General features: G+C 36.5%; 1 long non-coding RNA gene across 4 annotated transcripts in view; it reads right to left on the minus strand.

Moving 5' to 3' along the window:
* Nucleotides 1–22,316, minus strand: part of LOC103094312 (uncharacterized) — a 102,160-nt gene that overhangs the window by 26,449 nt on the left and 53,395 nt on the right. For all 4 annotated transcript variants that reach the window (XR_008917889.1, XR_464531.3, XR_008917890.1 and 1 more), the window contains one exon: nt 21,682–21,863. This is a non-coding gene — a long non-coding RNA (uncharacterized LOC103094312). The remainder of the gene's footprint in view (nt 1–21,681; nt 21,864–22,316) is intronic.

Here is a 22,316-nt window from a genome sequence, read left to right on the forward strand (position 1 = left end):
CATATCATCTTGCAAAGGAGAATTTCCCTGAAAGCTAGAGATGACTGTAGAAATACTTGTACTCCCACAAACTTTCTAATATGCCAAGTCACCTAAATAACCCTGGCCACCAAATACTGACATCTACTTTTTTAAACTCATGCAAAAAATATATGCTGCAAAATATCTGGTTTCCATTGATTTATGAAATACAAGTGCTCCCTTACTTGGCATGCCAAAACCCAATACAATTTTAATGAAACACCTGCACTACAAACAGAGGAGGAACCTAAAAAAAGGAGCAGGAAAAAGACAGGTAAAGGGGAGATAAAGTATAACCCAAATAGGAAAAAAAATCAGTAAAGGTTCTTTTCTACTAATACATAAAAGGTGAAATCTCCCTTAAAAGCCTCATTGAAAAATTAAAAGTAACAGTACTAGCATCATAAGCTATGCAAAGCTAGAGTTTTAAAAATCAATTGTAAGAAACAAAATTCACATTTTCACAGTATTAGATTAATGTCTTGAAACTGTCTTCAATTATATGCTATTCAAAATCATCATAAATGTTAGGCTGAGTCCTCATGTATTCTATTTTTATAAGGAAAAGAGAGAAAAGTAAAAAAAGAGAAAGAAAAGAAAAAATTGTGTAGTAATCTGGATAAAATCTCTCAAAAGAAACTTTCTAATTTTTAAGATTGAAGTATTATTCTTAGCAAGATGGAAAGGGGGAAATTGGGGAGGAAAAAGGTTACAATTTTAGTCATAGATGACCATGGCTTATAAAATTGCTATTAAAGCCAGTTATTTTCTCCTGTTTTTTCCCTTTACACAAGAATATAACTGCCTGAACTTCAGTAGAAAAAAGAAAAAGTAGACATAAGAGTTAGGAACCATTTGGTGTTCAAATTTCTAATAACCCTAGAGACCCAAATGTGTTGACAATTATAAAGATAGATATAGATATAGATATAGATATAGATATAGATATAGATATAGATTTAGATGAAACCAAGAAGGCAACAGAGTGAAACAAGACAGGACTGGTCTTGTACATGTGGTTCAAGTATCTGGCATTTTAATGTCATTTTTAAAAGCTCCTATAAAAATAGGACCCCATTTTTATACTCAATGATTATGACTATGGTAAGAAGGAGGTAGAAGAGGAGGAGGAGAAAGAAGGAAGAAGGAGGAGAGGAGAATAATGAAGGGAAGGAGGAGAAGGAAGAGAAAGAGAAGAGAATGGGAAAAATAAGAAAATGGGGAGAAAAGAGGAGGAGGAAATAGAGAGGGAGATGCAATAGATGATATTTGAGGGTATATTTTCAAGCCAAAGAGACCTTCACTGTTCTCTTAACCAGAGTTTCCTCCTCCAGATTTTCACTCCTGGGGCCCCTCCCCGCCCCAGACGATCAGGTACCCTTTCTCCAGTGCCAGCCTCTGTCACAAAAAAAGAAAAGCAGTTTGGAGCCAAGCTAATGGTGTCTGTTTTCTGGGTTTGGGGTTGATGGTGGTGACCCTGAAGGAAGAAGCTGGTCATCTCTGGGACTTGGGATAATCAAGTTGGAGGTGACCTGGCTGATTTGAAGGCAGAAGAAAAAGGACAATAGTCCATATATCTCTCTCTGACTGGCTCTGTTTCATGCTACTGACTGAATTGCCATTTCTCTCAATATCCTCCAACCTAATATTCATTGTAGATAATAGGGAAATCCCACCCCCTCTACCTTATCCTCCGTATTTCCTGTTTTCCCCAATAAACCCTTCCTTGAGATAAAGAAGAGAAAAGGCTATTTCCTCTGAAACATCATAGCTCACCCTGAGTGACTTAGAAGGAGGCTGAAGAAGGAGGAAGGGGAAACTGAAGGGAAGAAGAGGGGAAGAAGGGAGATTGGTAGAGGGGAGGAAGGGAGGTATAAAAGGGAGGAGGGTGGGCAAAAGAAAACTACCTGATCCATTAGTTATCTAGTATACCATAAAATATACCCTCAAATATCATCTATTACAGGAGAAGAAGACTGCAATTCTTCAAAGTTCTGAGATTTCCTAAATCTAGGTACTCCCTTCACTGATACAGATTGCAGTCCTTCTATGACCTAGTCCATAGAACTCAGCATTTATTAAATGTTTACTATGTGCCAGACACACTATGTTTAGCAATGGAATTGCAATTTTTTTAAAATACAATATATGTACGCAAGGAGCAGACAGTCCAATGGCAGAGAATACATACTGGCTGGGGAAGGGTGTCTTAGTCTAGGAAATCACAGGGATAATAGGCCATTAGACTTCAATTACTATGTCTTTTCCAGAAGCAATAGTGGTATTGATTTGATTATTGTTTCCAAAGCAAGAAGTGGAACATGAGAAGAGGGAAATGGAGGAAAGGGGAAGAAGGAGAGGGCTTGAGTTCCAACCCTGAAGGCTTGCCTCCTCCAGGACATGACCTCTGATGGTTTGCTTTAGAGGGTATAATAGTAACAGGAAATAACATAGTCAAAGGACTTGGGTTCCAATCTTGACTCTGTTACTTCTGTGTCACCTTGTACAAATCACTTAATTACACCAGACCTCACTCAGGTCCCTATCTGGAAAATAAGAGGATTGGAGCAGATGGTATCTAATGTCCCTTCCAGTTCTAAATAAGATATCTGGGATGAGGCAATGCAGGCTTGAGAAGTGCTAAATATCATGGGTTATGAGTTTGTACTTATATGTTAGTACACACATTAAAGGTGGTTTAAAATTAAAATTATGATTTTCTGTATGATTTTTATGTATTTTTGAATGTTTATCTTATTGATGATTAAAAGTCTAGAATTTTACTTAATTTAAAGAAACTAAATTTTTCCAAATGGTGTGGTTGTTCTTTGATTCTAAAGGTGATATGTGGAGAATTGAATATGGTAGAAAAAATAAAAATTAGGACTAAAAGGAAACCAACTGAAAATTGGAAGTCAAGACATAATCATATGGAAGGGATGAATCATTTTTTAAAAAAAGATTGGAACTTAAGAAGTTTCATTTCCTTTTTTAAATGAATACTACATAAGCTATTTAGTATAATCATTCTTATTAAAAGAGATTTAATAATCCACACACTTGAAATCCATAGACTCCCATAATCTGCATTTCTTGATCCTACCTGCCTCTCCTCTCTAGCTTTTCATGTAACATTAATAGGAATAAGCCCATGATAAAGTTTTATAACACTTGAAGCTCCTTTCAATTATGGATCTCAAAGCACTTAATCTATTTGGTTCTCTGGTGAGATAGGAGTTTTTTTTATACTCCTCATTTGCTGTTTATAAGCAGTTTCATTCAATATCTAAAGGTTCTTTAATTTTATCAACATACATGTTCCTTCCCCGATACAGAGCTTACCCTTCCATAACTGAATAGTTTAATTTACTCAGATCAGTGAGTAGATGTTTTTCAAGCTGCTGATGCTAAAAAAATAATAAAATCATCATCATCATCATTACTGGATCCTAGATTTAGAGTTGAAAAGATGATCTAGTCCAAGAACCATGAACCTCTTTTGTGCCATTGAATCCTCTGTCCTTTTGGTGAATCCATTATATTCCTCCTGAGAATCATATTTTAAATGCATGAAATAAAACACGTAGTTAGAAAGGAAACCAATTATATTGCCATGTAGTTACCAAAATATTTTTAAGTTCATCTATTGTAGGTTAAGAATCCACAGATTTAGCATTTTGTGGTGGTAAAGAATTAGAAAATTGAGGGATGCCCATAAAATGGGGAATGGATAAACAAGTTGTGTATATACTTGTGATGGAATACTATTGTTTTTTTTCTTAAGAATAGATGAGCAAGATAGTTTCAGACCAACCTGGAAAAATTTATATGAACTGATGCAAAGTGATGTGAAAAGAACCAGGGAGAACAACGGACACTATAACAATATTATTTCAATGATTAACTGAAAGACTTAGCTACTCTGATCAATACACTGATCCAAGACAATTCTTTTTTTTTTTAACCACTGCCTTCCATCTTTGAATCAACACTAAGTATCAGTTTCAAGAGAGAAGGAGTCCTATGAAAAGGGCTAAGCAACTGGAATTAAGTGACTTGCCCAGGATCACATAGCTAGGAAATATCTGAGATAAGATTTGAACCCAGGTCCTCTTGACATACAACACAATTCTGAAGCACTCGTGAAAAATTATATCCATCTCCAGAGAAAGAACTGATGAAGTCTGAGTGCAAATTGAAGCATATTTTTCAACACCTTTATTTTTCTTGCCTTGTTTATAACATGGCTAATATAAAAATGTTTGTTATGATTTCACATGTAATAATTGATATCACATTTTCCCTTCTCAATGAGTGATGAAAGGGTAAGAGGGAAGGAGAAAATTCAGAATTAAAAACTAAAAAAAAATTAAATGTTAAGAATTCCCTGATTTCACAAATGAATATATCAAAGCCTGAAAAGGTTAAAGTGACCTTCCAAAGGTCATACAGTTACAAAATGAAAGCACTAAAACCACTCTTTAAATATCTATAATGAATTGCTCTCTGGACAATTCAAAGGTAGTAGTAGGCAAAAAACATATCAGTCACTTATGCTTATATCACAAAATAATGTGAAGTTTAGATTACAAGGAGCAGACAGGTTCCTCTATCACTGAGGTCCCTTTTTCAGTTGTTTGGATAAATGCTTTTAATCCCCCCAAATTTTAAATCCATTCATGTTTCCCCAATGTAGTGTAGTGCTAGTTTTTGTGATAATAATAAAAATCATGATGAGATAAGAGTAAAGTATAAATTATATATATGTATATATATATTCAGTAGATACTAAAAGTATTAAGTGTTTCAGAGATAGTCAATTAATCAAAGTGATTCAAAGATACTTTCAGACAAATGGACAATTTTTACCCCCATGGGATTAATTCCACTTATGTCATCATCCAGGGAATGGTATCAGAAATTCATAATCCAGACCCAAGAGATTTTTAACTCTTTTTCTGGTATAATGAGAACCATTCCACATCAATGGATGGTCAAAATTGCTAGGATCTTACCTATGTATACATATTACCTATTGAAGTCAAACCAGTCTTTACAGTGGATCAATGGTAGCAATAGACAGAGCTGTCTAGCATGTTCTTATGCATTTCTTTTGTGACAAAACTGATTTGAGACCTCCATGACCTCTATAGCCTTTAACAAAGGATAGGGAGAACAAACTAGCAAATTCCTTCTGCAATGAATTAACTTTGTAATCTTGATTTTAGATTAAAAAACAAACAAATAATTAAAGCAAAACCCAAGGGTTTTCCTATGTCACATACGTATTCTATTAAAGAGTGGGAAAAGTCAAGATGTGAAGACATAGATATGGGGACAGGGGTGTTGGATGGAAAATGAGAAAAAAATTTCTTCCCAAGGGCAAAGGAAATGGAAATCCTACTGTGCATGTTTTATAATTTCTCCCCTTAAATTCCTAACTAAAGTTGTTCACTATGCCCCAAAAGTTGACAGAGATTATAATGTGTTTGAAGATAGACTTACTATGCAGTCTATAGGATTCCCAACTCTTGCTCCCACATTTTATCCTCTACATGTATCATTATATGACTAAAAGTAAAAGGGAAGGCTTCTTTGAGAGAAATAAAAAAAGCCCAAGGAAAGAAAGGGGAAACAAATATATATGTATACACACACACATTTTTTTCTGCTTAGTTCTTGCAATAACCCAGTACTGAATATTCAATACTGAATACTAAATTCTCAATAAATTGTTCTTCTTGTTTGATAAATCTAAATTGGAAATGGCCCAGCAAGGGAGAAAAATGAGTACAAGCCACCCTATCAGTATGATTAAAATATACTGCCCAAAGGCACACATTTTTCTTTCCTCTGCTTCTAACTCGCCAAACAAAGACTTTTTATTCACCTCCCCCCAGTCCCCATTAAAAAAAATTCTACACAAGGTGATATGAGATGTTTCCCTGAACTAAGAAGAGAAATGCTTTTACAAAGTGAGCCTGGTCTCTGTTCATGCACAAGAAAAGTTGATGTGGAAAATACTTTGGTAAAGCTTTGGATTTTTATTAATGATTTTAATCATTTATACCCAATAAGAATTCAAATATTTTAAAATATCTGTTCATTTCAACAACAACAAAAAAACCTGAGAAGTAAAAACTCTCTTTATTGCAGTAATGTTTCACACAACTTACATGCCCACAAGAAGAAAAAAAAGTTTGTCTGGAAAACCATCAAAAATACTGAAGAATTTTATGGGAAGCTACTATCAAACAAGTTATGGTACACAATTGTGATGGAATATTGTTGTGCTGTAAGAAATTATGAGGGAAATGGTTTGATAAAAAAAACAGGGAAGATTTGTATGAACTGATACAAAGTGAAGTGAGCAGGACCAAGAGAACAATTTATAGAATAGCAACAATAATATAAAGAGAATCAACTTTGAAAGATTTAGGAACTTTGATCAGCACAATTACCAACCACAGTTCCAAAGTACTTGTAAACATACTATTCACCTCCAAAGAGAAAGAGGTATATATTCAGAGTACAGATCAAAGTATATTTTCTTTTCCTTCATTTTTTTTGACACAGCAAATGTTTTACATGATTATACATGCCTGTAATGAACTTTGTTTTTCTAGACTTCTCAAGGAGGAAAAGGTGATAGGAAGTGTGTAGAGAGGAAGTGATTTTAGAATCAAGAATAAAATTAAATTGAGAGGAGGTGGGGGGGAGGGAGGGAGGAAGAGAGAGAGAGAGAAAGAGAGAGAGAGAGAGAGAGAGAGAAATGAGTCTCTGGAATTATCAGCACCAAAAGAATTTTTTAAAAGAGCTACTATCAAAACCTATGATAGACTTGCACTTTTTTTTTCCATTACAGTACAGACATTTTTTTAAAAAAGCCAAAATCAATAAATTTAAAATACTTCAAAATGTTCAAACTCTGCGGTCCAAATATTGGATCTGTTTGCTACACAGAAAAAATGATAACTAAAAATAGTGAACTATACCAATGAATCCTCTCTGCAAGTTGAATTCTAGCAAAAGTAAACAGGTGTGGCAGCTGGGTGGCTCAGTGATTAAAGAGCCAAGCCTGGAAAACTAGAGATGCTAGGTTCAAATCTAGCCTCAAGACATTTCTAGCTGTGTGACCCTGAGCAAGTCAGTCAATCTCAGTTGCCTACCTCTTAGCCCTCATCTGCCTTGGAACTATTCTAAGACAAAAGGTAAGGGTTTTTTATGTAAATAAGTGAAATCATCAGTGACCAAAATAATTTTAAAACAAAATTCATTTTATATATTTTGATTCCTTTATTAATAGAATTTATTTTTTTATGGTTTATGAGGCTTTATATGTGCTATCTATTTTGAACTTCACAACAACCCTGAGAATTAGGTACCACTATTATGCCCAGTTTAAAGATCAGGAAACTGAAACTTGGAGAAGATTAGAATCACAGAAAAAGTATCAGAAGCAAGACTTCAAACTCAAGTCTAACACTTTATTCATTGTGCCACCTAGCTACCTCCATTCCATTTATTTAGTTTTCAATATCTTTGAAAAAAATCTGATTTTGAGTACCTTTGGACTAAGACCTGAGTATCAATCCCAGGTATCTTTTTCTAGTTCTGTGACCTTGGGCAAGTCACTTCCTTCTCCTTGTCTGATAAGCTGAGGAAGGTAGACTAGATGATTTCTCAGGTCCCACTCAGCTCGAAAATTATGTTAATTTCTGGTTTTTATCAGCATATCTTGCCACAGAACAAGAATGTTAGATGAAGTACTATAATGAAGCCAGATTTGAAAGCAGGTCCCCCCCCATTTAGACCCGGAACTCACATATGTGAAAAAGACATAACTCATCATAAACCTATGATCTATAAATTTCTAGTGTATATTGCAAAATCATATTTTTCCTAGTGACCACACCAGAAGACTCATTTTATATTCATATTATTTTCATAATCTTCTTTCATAATATTTTTCTTTACTAGGTCAAAACTGTTAAAGGTCTAGATGATGATAGAAAACTATATTCTTCAGAATTTTAGTACAAACCTAAAATTTTTTTCTAATTCTGCTTGCAATTGCATTCTTTGGCATGAAATGTAAGATAGTTTTAACATTGTGAAAGGATATTAATAGTTGTGTCTCATTACTATTTTTATCATATGCACTAGTGGCCTTATCTGTTTCTGTCAAACATTAAGTAGACTATAGCAAACCAGAAATCTAATAATGAAAACATTCTGGCAGATAGAGGACAGGGATGAACTAAATGAGAACTTTCCATGTGTTACATTCAAACAGACATTAGTTCTCACTCCTGCTTTTAATAGCTCTCTATCTTTTCATTTTACACTTATGGGGCCCTCAATAAATATTAAATTGTATAGGCCCTGTGACCCAGAGCTTTCTTAAAATGGGAGAAGTCCAAAGATGAAAAGTTGTTCATGTGTGCCATTTTTGTCAACTTAATCTGCAGTTGCATGGAGTGTCATTCAAATTCCACATTTAACACTCACTACTTGAGCTAACCTGGACAAATCACTTGGCTTTCAGAGCCTTGGTTTCCTAGTGTCTGAAAAGAAGAGGTTAACTAGATGGCTTCTGAGATCCCTTGGCCTCAAAGTCATCTTCCTATACACAGGTTTGACCATGTCACCACTAACCTCGACTTCCTATCACCTCTAGATCAAATATCAAATCCTCTATTTGCTATTCAAAACCAATCACAACTTGGCCCACACATCTTTCCAGTCTTTTACACCCCATCATATATTCTTGGTACCATTCACACTGGTTTCCTTGCTCTCCCTAGAACAAAACACTCCATCTCCAGACTCTAGGAATTTCCATAGAATGCTCCCCCTCCTCATCTCTACCTCCTGGCTCCTCTGGTTCTTCTTTCATTGGCAATTCGTTTAGTTCAAGTATTTCAGTCATATCTGACTCTTTGTGGCCTCATTTGGGGTTTTCTTGGCAAAGATATAATTTTCTTCTCTGGCTCATTTTACAGATAAAGAAACTGAAGCGATCAGGGGTTAAGTGATTTTCCCAGACACAGAGCTAAAGTAAGTGTCTAAGGCCAGATTTGAACTCAGGAAGATGCCATCCTGACTCCAGGCTTGACTCTATCCACTGAGCCAACTAGCTGTCCTTGGACTTCCTTTAAGTCTCTCCTAAAATCCTACTTTCTGCAGGAAGCTTTTCTTGACTTCCTTCCATTAGTTACGTATAGTCTATCATGTTTGTATCATAGATGTAAAGTTGTTCACATGTTATTTCCTCTATTAAATTGTGTAGATTTTATTGAGATGAAGGGCTGTCTTTTACCTTTCCTTACTATAATGCTCAGCACTTAGTGTGATGTCTGGCACTCTGATCCTATTATCCTAAGCTTTCTATTAAAAAAAAAAAAAGGCTTAAGATAATTAGCACACCTCTAACAGAACTGACAACCACTGAAAATTTAAGGTTCTAGGGGCAGCTAGGCAGCACAGTGAATAAAGTGCCAAATCTGACCTGGCCTCAGACATTTCCTAGCTATGTGGTCCTGGGCAAGTCATTTAAACCTGATTGCTTAGCCCTTGCTGCTCTTCCCTCTTAGAATCAATAATAAGACAGAAAGTAAGAGTTTAAAAAGAGGAAGGAAGGAAGGAAGGAAGGAAGGAAGGAAGGAAGGAAGGAAGGAAGGAAGGAAGGAAGGAAGGAAGGAAGGAAGGAAGGAAGGAAGGAAGGAAGGAAGGAAGGAAGGAAGGAAGGAAGGAAGGAAGGAAGGAAGGGAGGGAGGGAGGGAGGGAGGAAGGGAGGGAGGGAGGAAGGGAGGAAGGAAGGAAGGAAGGAAGGAAGGAAGGAAGGAAGGAAGGAAGGAAGGAAGGAAGGAAGGAAGGAAGGAAGGAAGGGAGGGAGGGAGGGAGGGAGGGAGGGAGGGAGGGAGGGAAGGAGGGAGGGAGGAAGGAAGGAAGGAAGGAAGGGAGGGAGGGAGGGAGGGAGGGAAGGAGGGAGGGAGGGAGGGAGGAAGGAAGGAAGGGAGGAAGGAAGGAAGGAAGGAAGGAAGGAAGGAAGGAAGGAAGGAAGGAAGGAAGGAAGGAAGGAAGGAAGGAAGGAAGGAAGGAAGGAAGGAAGGAAGGAAGGAAGGAAGGAAGGAAGGAAGGAAGGAAGGAAGGAAGGAAGGAAGGAAGGAAGGAAGGATAGAAAGAAAAAAGAAAAGTTCATTTATAAGGGGCAGCTAGGTGGCCTACTCCTTACCAGTCTTCTTCCTTGGAACCAATACTTAGTATTGATTTAATAAGGGTGAGGTTTTCTTCAAAAAAAGAAAGAAAAAGTTTAAGGATCTGCATTTTAGGTATATTGGACATAGGTGGAAATGCTGACCAGAAGTAGAATAAGAAAGTATTATTTTTTAAAATATGTTGACCAGAGGAAAAACAAATATGGTCCCAAGAGTTATACATGATCAGTTGAAACTGGAAAAGTAATGTAATCAATAATTTTCTACTTTTGCAACCTAAATATACTTTACTTAGTGTGGTGACATATCTATCAATTAATTACTCATAGAACTATGTGCTGTGCAGGATATATCAGTGCTTAGATACTCATCTTGGTATCATCAAACTTTAAGAGCTCAAAACTATACAAAGACTTTTGGACATGCTATATACTTTGTTCCATGAATGTTGCAGAGCAATAGTAAGATGCTACAGATACTCTAGATATAGATAGATAGATAGATAAATAGATAGATAGATAGATAGATAGATAGATAGATAGATAGATAGATAGATAGATAGATAGACAGATACATATTTAAACTTCAGAGGCTCAAGGACTAGAAAGAGTGCAAGGAAGGATACTCTCACCATGGACAGACACCACAATCCCTCTGTAACTTAATAAATGTTCTTCATGAGTTACTATAGCCAAAAAAGTTCATCACCCCATGGCCAAACTGGTGATGGGTCTCTCTGTGCTTAGCTAGACTGATCCTTGAACAGCAAACCTACAACCCATCACTAGGTTTACATGCAAAAAATAAAAAAATAAAAAGCCTTTCAAGCTCTAAGAACACAAAGTCACTTCCAGCAACAGAAATCTTTGGTGGAAGGTGATAAACACACAACACACACACACACACACACACACACACACACACACACACACACACACTCTGCACATGGCTAAACATAGCAGAGAAGTCAGAACCTGTGATTCCATTAAAATAGGGCATTCTCAATGAGGAACCTTCCTTTTCTAATGCAGACTAACAACTGTTCAGCAATGTATAATCTCAATAAGTTGCTTAGATCACTAAGAAGTTAAGTCATTTGCCATGGGTCATTCAACCATGGTTATATCAGAGGCAGATTTGAACCAGTTCTTTCTAACTCTATAGCCAAACCTGCATCCCCTACACAATGCTGCCTCTCAGTTACAGATATATGTATACATACTTGCATATATGCATATATTTGATGATTATACACACTTGAGTGTCAGATCTGAAGTCAGAAAGACTCATTTTCCTGAATTTAAATCTAGCCTCAGACACATATTATCTGACCCTGGTAAGTCACTTAACTCTGCCTCAGTTTTTTTCATCTGAAGAAGGTGAACCACTCTAGTGTCTTCATCAAAAAAGCTAAATGGAGTTGTAAAGAAAATGTTTGAATAACAACATAGATACATACTTGATAGCTTTTATCTAGACATACAAAGGAAAACACTGACATAAAAAAGAGGAAAATACAAGTACTTCTATGAATGATTATATGTATTATCTGAGATCTGTTTCTAACTTCTCTCCTGATTTGCTGTTGGATAAAGCTAGTATAATATAGATTCAGATCTATATTTAAGAATATGTGTTATTTTGCATACACTGTCAGTATATCACATACTGATAGAGAAATAGATGTACACAGCAACATTGATAAATAAAGTTTTAATGATTCTATAAATAATTTTATCTAATTCTAATAATTCTATCAAAACATTATCTGAAATAAGTTTCTAATGTACTTATTGCCAGGAAGTGGCAAAAAGTATTTAACCTTTCTGGGCTATTCCTTCATTTGAATACCACTGTATTTTTTGCATTTTTAATTTAAATTTTAAATTTAAATAAATTTGCATTATTAGACAATTAATGCAAAAGAATATTACATACAGCTATAGATTCTATATTTTAAAAATAACTTCTGAATGTTCACCTCCAGAGAATGAGCCATGAAATGAAAACACAAAAGACATAAAGTACATATACATAGTTTTTTGCCAAATGATGTCTTCTAGGGTGTAGGGTGGAAAGAGATAGGCTGACATACCTGGAAATAAATTCTATCAAATAAAAAAGGTTTAAAATGAGACAAATGAACAAAGTACTTGGAATACTTTGATCTTAATGAGAAGCCTGTAAATAACAAAAGAATATAACTTCTCTGGATCTCAGTTTCCTCCTCTGTAAAATGAAGGAATTATTTCCAATACCCTCTCCATCTTGAAATTCTATGATCCCTGTTTTAAAGAGGAGACTAGGATTTAGAAAGCCTAAACAATTTGCCCAAAGTCACATGGCAAGCCAGTAGAAGATCTAAAACTCACCCACCAGTCTCCTATCCTGATGGGGTGATCCTTCTTTAACATCATGACCCTCTGGAAGGAATTGGGCTTGTAAAATACTTAGAGTTATTTAAAAAGTACAGCCTCAGTACAGAGTATTGAGCCATCAGCCTTCCCCTGCAGGGCTCCAGAAACTAAGATAACCTAATCTGACACCTGCATGGCCCTCTCCAGGGACCAAAATGATTCATTTAGAAAAATTGCATGGTTCTCACTAAAAAATGGACACACCAGAATCAGAGAATTGCACTTGCTTATCTCAAAAGGAGAGAAATTTCATGCCAAATTCACTAGTTTACACATTGAATGCCATCCATTCTGTATAGTTTTCTTTCTAGAATGGGATAGTGTCTTTTCCCTCCATCCCTCACTGATGGAATTTTATCTTCCCAAAAGAATTCATGCTTTCCTACGTTACACTCCTTTTCCAGAAGGGTGTTTACTGTGTCTTATTCTTTACCTCCCTCCTTCTCCCCTCCCTAAACCTCTGGAAGTCAAAATCATGGAATAAGTAATTGCTTGATAGCTTCTTGCTCCCTCTTTAAAGTGCCGTGCAGCTGTTGGCATGTGTGTTTGTGCTGGGACTGCAGAGTGGAGGTCTGGGAATACAGAATCTCATTTCAGAGAAACAGGAGCTAGCTTCAAAGGAAAGAGCACCTCTCCCCAGCTGATGGGACTTTTACTGAAAGAAAACAACAGTGGAAGTAAGAAACACACAAGTAATATCTCCTGTTACCCCTCTGCAATCCTTCTCTAAACTTTCCCCTCGTTTATCTGATTATATTCTTCCGTCTCCAAATTTTCCCTTGTTTTGGTTTTACCTTTTTGTTAGTTTAGGTGCTTGATCGTGGGCTTCAGGGTGGAGACCGCCGTATTACTTCAAAGCCCATTATAGGAGTTAGTAAAGGAAAAACAACTCCTTTAATTTCAGTGTATCCTCAGAGGTCTCATCAGGAAGGGAAATGAATTTAAGAAATTTGGAGTATGTATTTTCTTACAGATTAGAAATATAATTAAACAATAATAATTAGGTAACCTAGAATTTGCCTTCACCCATGCCATGAAGTTCAAATGCGATAACTAATCTAATTTATATTTCCCTTTTCAGAGAAGATGAACAAAACAACTTGATCCCCAAGACATTCATCCCACACCTTAGAAGAGATCTGGTTCATGTGAGAAGAATGAGGCTACGTGAATGACCTACCACATACCTCTTTTATGGTTTAAAAATTCACATAGTAGCTAGCTTTTATAGGACACTTTAAGGTATTTAAAAGCATTTGATACACATAATCTCCTTGGATCTTCACAAAAACCCTGGGAAGTAGGTGCTATTATTTCCTCCATTTTACAGCTAAGAAAACTGAGGTTAAGTGGCTTCCCCAAGTTTAGAGTTGGCACCTTAGGTTGGATCTGAATTTGTCTTCTTGACTCCAGACTCAGCACTCTATCCATTCAACCCCCAAGCATTGACTAGCTGTGAGTTTTTTATGTTACTATTTACAGCCTTTCTAGAGTAAAATTACCTTTAAAATGTGGCCTGTGAAAGACTTTGCAAGATGCCTTTCTGGTCATGTGAAACTATCGGCATGGTCTTTGGACCAGAAATTGAACTAAGCCAAAAAGAACTCTAACTAAAAGCTGAAAATGTTGCCCCAAGTGTCTCCTCCCCCAACAAAGAGAGTTAAACCTCTCTGACTTAGTAAATGGTCTTTAGAGTTGATATGACCTGAGATTCCATCACTCCGAAGCCAGTTTAAAGTTGAGACCATGCCATTTATCCAAGCTAGACTTTGGATTAGAGTCAAGCAGTGTCCACCAGACCAGTATGTGAAGTTTTTCTAGCTGAGGAGAAGCTAATAATGTTGAATCCCACTAAAACAGTCTTACAAGAACTTGGTGTCGCTACCAGGTCAAAATGAGGAATTGGAGACAGACAGAATATTAAAAGACCAAGATGGTTGTTAAGGCTTTTCAGTTTTAGGTCCTAAAATTCATCAATTCCTAAAATATAAAAATATGTGTACGTGCTCAAGTTTCCATGCCCATACAGTTTAGAAATGGAATTGATGTTATAAGTGCTCTGCTTGAACCATATAATTGCAAAAGTCCAAAAGTGGTTCAATTCTTACATTTTTGCCAAAAGTTGTATTTGTTGTTTTTGATAGGTCTTTCCTAGCATCTTCCCACCAAAAAAATACTTTTTTCACTCCAGTCATAGGTGTTTACATCACTTTCTAAAAGACCTCGTGAAATGCTTCCTATTTTCTCAAGAATAGTGTGACTCCAACCTTTTATATGGGATGTTCATGTTACTATTTTTCAACTTTTCTGAATGCTCAATAAGCAAAATGTCCAACATGATTTAAAAAGAAAATAGAAACTTTTACAAGCACGGGGACTCTGACAAGGGCTACTACAAGTTTATTTTGTCCAAACTGACCCTGTCAAAATACAATTTACTGCTTTTTACAAAATGAGACCAAAATAACATTTGAGAAGTCTAAAAAGGAACAGAAAAAAGAGAATTTCTAGAGTTATTACTCATCTATGATGACTAAATACAGTTGACATTTTTCCGAGCAGTTTTCGAGAGATCCTTGCTATTTATAGAAAGACGATTTGAACATTACTCTGTGTCTGAAGATTTAATTCAGTGCAATGCTTTTTTTTTTTGGTCTTAGTCACAACCAGTATCATCTTATTAACACCTCAGAGTTCCCCTAAATTCTGTGGGAATTAGAATCAAAAAGAAAAATGAGATCCCTTTAAAAGCTATCCTGCAACATGCCAATATTTTCATTTGGTCTGAGTATTCCCTCCAGCAACAGAGATCTCCACAACTTCTTAAGAGATGATTTGGTTTTCTTTAGTTGTTAAAACCAAAAAACTTCATCATCTGGCAGCTGGCCTTCTGGAGCTAAGCCGCTACCAACTCCACTTGGCTGGTTAGTGCAGGCGCGCGCACGCGCACACACACACACACACAGGATCACTGAGCTCAAACATAGTCTTTCTAGTGTAGAAAGATATAGCCCACACTCTATAAGACCAGCCTCTGAGAACCTGGGTTTACTTCCACTGAGGTATCATAGCTGGAATCTAGCAAAGAATATCATCATGTAAATTCATCTTTCTATAAGTGGTCAGAAATAATAATTGTCTAACATTTTTAAGCTTTTGCATTTGACCTGGCCTTGCACATATTTTTAGCACTGGTATGTAATGTTTTGCTTAGTCTTACATTTAATGTAAAGCAAATTTCATTTTCTATTTGCCATGGACAGCAAATACCTCAAGAAAATGGTTAAATACAGGGCAGCTTCTTTTTAGAATGATGCAGAAACATTCCTACCCAAATTAGAGGAATTATTAGAAAAGTAGAATAGTCACTAAAATGGAAGAACAATAATGACTCACTTGGGTGGCACCTCAGAATTTACAAAATGTCTTCTTTATAGCTTTCAGCAGTAGATAGTGCCCCCATTGTTAGACCCATTTTACAGCAGAGAAAGCTGAGTTTCTGAGTGTTTATTTTAGTCTGTGTTTAAGGTAGAATTCAAAAGGGCTTTTTTTTTGGTGGTGGGCAGGTGTTGTTTCAAGTCTAGCCCTACTACAATGCCAGGTTTGTTAAAGGGTATTGTAGTGAGTGGAAAGAATACTGGACTTGGGATCAGATTTCTGGATTCAAATTCTGGCTCAGCCACTTATTAGCTGTGTGAAGCTGGGGGGACATCTCTCAACAATTTGAGCATTAGTTTTCTCATTCATAAAGGGGATGATAATATTTATGTTGCCTTGTTGGCATGACAAAAGCATTTTTAAAGTATAAAGTATGATATAAATGGAGCAGCCATTGCCACTGCAGTCCTTCATTCAAAAGAAAGAAAAGCAGAGATTTTCTGATCAGAAAATGCATTACCTTAATTAGGGGGCATGCATTCTGACAAAAGTGTCCATCCTGAATCAGCTTTTTATCTTATGGATTCCAGGAACATATACTAATAATATACCTCCATGCTCATATAAGTCATATGCTCTCCCATTGCAAACCTCAGTTATGTCTACATCTCCCAACAAAAGCAAAAGGAAATTTCCTGAGAGAAGAACAGGCAGACTTTGAACATAGGCAAAACACCAAAAGAAAATATGGTTCTTTGGAAATATGGAATGGACACTCCCCTCTTCCTGTTTCTTAAGCAACATGTCTAAATAACTGTGACTTTATATCCCTTATAACTAAATGAAAGGACCCAATGCAAAATTGTGAATTGAGAGGTGTCAGATTTGTGAATTAACCTAGGATGTCTGGGGGCAATAAACAAGTGAATAGATTATCCTTGTCCACATTTGTCATTTTACATTATTAAAAGATTTGCCATGGCCCCTTTGGATTTAAGAAGCAAAAGGGATATGTTAGCTATATTATATACTCCTTTCAGCTATTTCAGGATTCAACATATAAGGAATAAAAAAAAGAGGACTTTCTCTGAGAAACACTGAAAAATAACACCAATAGTGAAATAAACAGTATGTCTGGGCAATCCATGGTTTTGGCTTAAAACAATTCAAAATAGGATGTGAGTAATGAAGAGGAAATTTTGTATACATATATTGTGTGTGTATGTATAACTGTAGTCTTGTTAGACATATGCTGGCTAGGCGGGTTTGGTGATGCTGAAGATTATTTATTTCTCACATAATGCAAATGACAGTTGGTAAAGCTGCTCTGTTATTACTGACGGAAAATAAAGAGAAGAGTCATTCTGAAACAGCCTTTTAAAACAAGGCATTTGGCTAACGATGATGATAAGGGTTAATTGATCACTGCATTTGCCAGGATAAAAAGATAGAGTCAAGAAATATCAGCTCTATTGGGACTTACCTTTGCCTTAGGATAGTTGGTCCTATAGAAATGCAATTATCCCAAGATTGTGCTGATATATATATAAATGTGTGTGTGATATATGCATGTCATATATGTATATATTTAAAACCCATCCCTCCCATCTTAGAGTCAATACTGTGTATTAGTTCCAAGACACAAGAGCGGTAATGGTTAGGCAAGGGGGGATTATGTGGCTTGCCCAGAGTCACACAGCTAAGAAGTGTCTGAGGCCACATTTGAACCCAGGACATCCCATCTCTCATGCTGGCTCTCAATCTGCTGAGCCACCCAGCTGCCTCACATTGTGCAAATATTCATTGATTCAGATGATTCATATTACACCAACAAAAACATACAGACATTTCTTAAAAGATTTTTTTTGCTTGAATTATCCCCTCTCCCAAAAAACATAACAATTTGAGTTTTCCTCTTCCCTTTCTTTAGATAGTCAAAGACAATGTGATCAAATCAAATGAATAAGCATTTATTAAGCCCCTACTATATGCTCCACACTGTGCTAAGAGCTGGAGATGTGTGTGAACAAGCTACATACAGAATAAATTGGGGGCAATCTCAGAGGAAAGGCACTAGCATTAAGAGGAGATGGATAACTTGCTAAAATGTAGTCAGTCTACTGTCCTAGCATTTATCTACTTTGCAGAGATGCTGTAAAGATTAATTAGATAATAAGTTCTAGATTACTTTTTGATATTAGTAATAGTGAATACCTACAAACCTACCTTTCTTCCTTTCATTGTATACATAAAAATATACACTCATACAACATTACCACATATAATTGGCATCCTTACCTCTACATTCACTCTTAGCACATCATTTCCCACCTGGCTGCTCTCCTGGATTTCATCACTGTCATCAGAAACTCATCTTCCTCTGAGATCCCTCCAACTCTGCAACTCAACTCTCCTCAATAAACCCCTGCCCCAAGGTCTGGCTACTCCCTCCCTCTGACTGGAGAGGGCAGAGAGTGAACATTGAGAGGTTCTTCCAGATCCTCCATTTATGGAAGACACTCCTAAACTTCATGCTAAACTTCATGCTCCACTTTTCCTTCCAAAGCTCTCTGCTTCAGGATACCCTTCCTCTACCCCTCCTCCACTGCCTTTCAACTACTTATTATATATTGTCTTTTCAAATTAGTTTGTGAGTTCCTGGAGGGCAGGAACAGTCTTTTCCTTTTCTTTTTATCTCTGGTGCTTACTACACAGTACCTGGTACATAGTAGGTGCTTAACAAATTTTTACAGACTGATTTTTATCTAATTTTTGTAGGAAGTTCCTCAAAAGATGCAATCTATAATAAATTGCATAAGTCTTGGCAAATAGAAAGCCTATAATGCATCCAGTCGTTTTCACATGTGGGGAGAAGGGGACCATGTCTAACAAAGCCCCACATCTGTAGCATGGGGGAATTATTGGGCAGAATAGATATATCTAGCTTCTTTTCCCCCAAGAGAGATTTTAAATTCTGCCAGGAAGGGAAGCAGGATTTGGGGGTTGGAGGTCAATTTGTTCTTCTCAGAAAAAGGGGGTATCAGGCTACAAGTATCTGTTTTGCCCCCTTATTATTATTATTAGCCTAGGGCACATGATCAGGTACAGTCTGACTTCTGCTTATCAGTAATGACACAATCACTGTATCATTAAGGGGGAAGGGGATCCCAAGCTCTATATACAAGGTTTGACCTCTTTCCTACCAAATACCAGTTCCACAACGAAAACCTACAGAAAACAGCAAAGAAGCACACTTTCCCAAACCACAGCAAAACTTCAAAGAAAGGTTTACATTGGAGTATATATAGCAGACAATACAAAGGGAAAGCATTTTTTCACTAGGAGAAAGAAAACCCAGACCGACCAAGAACTATCTTCCCTCTCAGAGGTGGAAGCCAAAAGCACCCTAAGCAACTCACTGCTTGAGGAGTCCTGAAGAAGACTTGAAGCTTAAAGAGTCCCATAAGGGACTACTAAAGACTGGAGCTCTCTCCACTCTCACCAACTTGTCCCATCCCTCATATAAGGCAGGGTATTCATCTCCATCAATAAGGAAAGTCATATAGCAATAGACTTTGGAACTTGCTAGAAATTAAATCTCCATGAAAGTTCTGTCATGGGGCTCCATCATGGAGGAAAGATAATCTTGGGTTATTCACAGCTCTGCCAGGGGAACACAAACTCTGACAAGTCCTACCAAGCTGAATGACTACAAGTATGGACCCAGAAACAGATTTGTGTTCTTCACAGAAGGACCAGCCTAGTCTCTTCTCACTTCTCACCTACATTATTACAATAGCTCCCTAATTAGTCACCTTGAATCAAGACTCTAACCACTCTAAACCAGTCTTCATACAACTGCCAAAGCGATTTTTCTAAAGGGTAGCACTGGCCATGTTATTCACCTATTCAGTAAACTTCAGTGACTCCCTCTTACCTCTAGGATTAAATATAGATACCCCTCTTTGACACTAAAATCCTTTTACTACCTGGTTCCTTCTTACCTTTCCAGTCTTGTTATGTATTACTCCTCTTCTTTCAAAATATAGTCCAGCAAACTCTGGCCTTCTTATTGCCACTACATATGGCATTCCATTTCCTGTCTCCTTTGTCTGGAATATATATTCTCTCTTGTTCTCTCTCTCTCTCTCTCTCTCTCTCTCTCTCTCTCTCTCTCTCTCTCTCTCTCTCTCTCTCTCTCTCTCTCTCTCTCTCTCTTTCTCTCTTTCTCTCTCTCTCTCTCACCACCCCTCCCCCACGATAACTGGGTGACTCTGGGCAAATCACTTTACTCTGTTTTCCTCATCTATTAAAATGAGCTGGAGAGGGAAATGGCAAATTATTCCAGTATCTTTACCCAAAAAACCTAAATGGGGTCACAAGGGGTCGTATAAGACTGAAACAACTTAACAACAAAACCATCTGCTACTGTAACAAAGAGGATGGAGACGGAACCAAAACTAGCAGAAATGCAATAAGGATAGTATTTTAAATATTCCCTCAAAGAGTACCAAGAGCCCCAATTTTAATTATTGACAAGTATTCTAGCTGATCCTATGAGGAATTTTTTTAAATTTACTGTAATGAAGAGAACTCTCAACTAAGAACCATGAGATCTGAATTCTCATCCCAAATCTGCTAATAACTAGCAATGTGACTTCTGGATCTCATTTCCTTATCTATAAAATGAGATGAGACTAGGTGATCTCTAAGGCCCCTTCCAGTACAAAATCTTTGATCTTACAACCGCTCTGAATATCAGTTTCCTCATCTATAAAAATGAGAATGTTGGACTATTTTTAACATCCTTTATCATACTCTATGATAAGGAGTGTAGGTACTGTCAAGAGCCCGAGTCTTAGAGTTAGATGACCTGAGTACCACCTCTTATAATTGATTATGATGACAATAATAGCTAACATTTACATAGTGATTTAATATTTACAAAGCATTTTGAAAATAAAATCTAATTTTATCTTCACAATGTCCCTAGGAAGTAGATACTTTTATCATCCCCATTTTGCAGATGAAGAAACTGAGGTGGTGAGTGGTTAAGTAACTTGCCCAGGATCAAGTATATCTAAGTTCAGTCTGAGGAAGTACTGTCTGAGGAAGAATTTGAACTCAGGTCTTTTTGACTCTTAGACCAGTGCTCTATCAACTGACCTAGATGCATAACCCTAAGAAATTTACTTGCCTTGGTCTTGTTTCCACTTGTAGAGATAAAATAATTGTTTCACCTATTTCACAACACTTTCTACGTCTTAAAGTACTTTGTAAATTTGAGTACCAGTGATGATGATGATATCATAATCAAATTTATAATCTCAGTCCCACTACATTAGAATAAAGTTAAAATTAAAAATTATTATGCTACTTAGGACACAGAGAAATTAATAATATGACTTTGCTCCTGGGGCTATACTTTTTAAATACACACCAAAAGGGTAACTTGATCAAAATGCTCACTTTTGAGCACAACAAAAATGATATAGAAAAGGAGCTCATAAATTTCTGCACAAGGGAAAAGTTATTATTGTTGTGGTGGTGTATAATATATTTAATAATAATAGAACATTTCAAGATTTACAGAACACTCTACCTGCATTATTTCATTATTAAGATAGAAAAGAAATTTTATTTACCAATTCATCTCATGTAGACATGTGTTCATGCTCCCAAGAAGTTGTATAAGGGGAAGATAGTGGCAAGTGATTTCTTCAGGCAATAAATATGATTCTTGAGCTTTTCTGAAGAAAATGAATGGGAGTCAAGTAGCAAAGGTCCATGAAATGAGAAATCTTCACATAATTCCACTTACACATCTCTATTGAAAAACAAAATAGAAATGGTTTATTGTTCTACTAGTAAAAAACTAAGCAAGTGTGTAAAGGTCATATAGGAAAATTGTCTTCTTCCCATTCTACCTGTAGACCAAGACATAATGAAGGTTATTAACCAACTTCACATCTTCTTCCAATTTTTCCTCATGATTTTTTAAAATCTAATTTTAGTCTAGCCACGTTTGTGCTATTGACCTAGAGTTATCTTTGAAGAATATAATTTGTGACTGGAATCCAGCCATTTGATTTTCCATTAGCAGTAATGGTGTTAGAAAGGATCTGAGAAGACATAACATCCAGCTCCTTCATTTCACAGCTTAAGAACCCAAAGAGTAAAGAAGTTAAAGAACTTGCCCAGGATCCCATGGCTTTAATATTTGAAATAGGATTTGAATCCAGGTCTTCCTGGTTCAAATTAGCCTCTCAATTGGTAGCTA

The sequence above is a fragment of the Monodelphis domestica genome, chromosome 3, assembly GCF_027887165.1.
Source record: "Monodelphis domestica isolate mMonDom1 chromosome 3, mMonDom1.pri, whole genome shotgun sequence".
Taxonomy (NCBI): Eukaryota; Metazoa; Chordata; class Mammalia; order Didelphimorphia; family Didelphidae; genus Monodelphis; species Monodelphis domestica.